This window comes from Microcebus murinus, chromosome 8, assembly GCF_040939455.1.
Source record: "Microcebus murinus isolate Inina chromosome 8, M.murinus_Inina_mat1.0, whole genome shotgun sequence".
NCBI classification, from domain to species: domain Eukaryota; kingdom Metazoa; phylum Chordata; class Mammalia; order Primates; family Cheirogaleidae; genus Microcebus; species Microcebus murinus.
Genome location: NC_134111.1, coordinates 96,660,648 through 96,662,324, shown reverse-complemented (window position 1 = coordinate 96,662,324; position 1,677 = coordinate 96,660,648).

Genomic DNA, 1,677 nt, shown 5'->3' with positions numbered 1-1,677 from the left:
AGGATTAGTCCCTTTTTTTTTTTTTAATTGGAGGAGACAAAGAGAAATGCATGTGGTACCTTGTTAAAACTATCCCTGGTGCTTGAGTTTTCTCTGAAATTGAAACATTTCTGTCCTCTTAGATTCAAAAATATTTCTCTAGGGGACCTAGAATTTTACTAAGTCTAAATACTACATCAAAATTTTAGAGAGCACTCTTTCCTTGAAGACTTTTTTTCTGATTATGAAATTAATATATGTGTGCAGAACAGAATTGCACGAAAAGAAAAAAACATGTTAAGAAGGAAACAAAATTTGCCCATTATCCAAAATCCTAGAAATAAGAAAAATTCTTTGATTGGTGTCGCCCTTTTAATTTTTTTCTGTGCCTTTCCATATATATTTTCCCAAAAAACTTAAAATCATACTGTAAATATCAGTTGTGTTGCTTGTAGATTTTCTCTGTATATATGTACATATATTCTGAACACATCTGATTAGTTTTTACAGAATAACTTCATTTACTTTTGATGTATTGAATATTCTCTGTGTGTAGACACTGTTTTAGGTGCTGGTGATAAGTGAGGGGTGAAGAAGAACAGACATGTGTCTTAGTGAACTTACATTATTGGTAGTGGAAGATGGTCAGAGGTCGGTTAACTGATACATAAGTGAATAAAATAATCACAGAAAGTGGACGTATACAAAATGATAACATCTGTGTGCCTCCTGGGTGACAAAAATGGTTCTAAATATGAAGTTATTTAATCTTCATAACAACCTTACAGGACAAGTACTAGAATGACCCCAATTTTTCAAAAGTGAAAACAAAGGAATAAATAACTCGCTTACTAACGTGTCTAACTACTAACAAGGCGTTATGAAATAAGTAACTGGGGAGACCACCTGATAGTAGGTGGCCAGGAAGCTGCAGTTTAGAAGATAGGAAGGAGCAGTGGTATATAGCCTGAGCAGTGTAAAATCACGGATAATAGAGAATCCTGTTGCTTGGGGCAATGCTCCCTGTAGTATCAGGATTGTGGAAAATTCTGGGTATCCAGGGAAGGCGTTGGGATGGACATTGTAAGTGTAAAGTTTTCTGGTGGCAAAAGAAACAGAGAGAGAGAGAGAGAAAGAGTGGGGCCAAGCAACGTGGCTTCACTGTGTGCTCCCGGACGTGGTTCCGGGGTCCCAAGAGAGGAGGCCGAGAGGTCACATCCATTTGAAGGGAGTGAGGCCTTTTACACCGTTTGGTGTGGGCTAGGGACTTTTGATGGGAAGAGCCGGGTTGACCTTTGGTGGTCATTGAGAAATAGGAGGGGCTGGCGGTATTTGCAGAATTGGGGAGCCAAAACTTTCTTATCTGGGTGTGGTAATTTTCAGCGGGGCAGTCATCCTTTGCAGGTCCTTGGCGGGTCTGGTCTCAAGAGCCTTTTCTTTTTTTATCTAGGGAAGGGAGGGGGCCGCCACCAGCCTTACAGTAGGTTCAGGGCTGTATAACTTTACTGATCAGTAGAGAAGTGTTCTGATAATTTTAACAACCATAGGTGACACCAGCTTAAAAAAAAAAAATGCACGCATATGCTGAGTACGAGTGGTTATACAGTCATGTGTATTGAAATTATTCCCCCTGGCTGGATATTTTGATTGTCCTTTTAAAAAAAAAAAAACTGTTACAAACAAGCAAAACTTCCATGA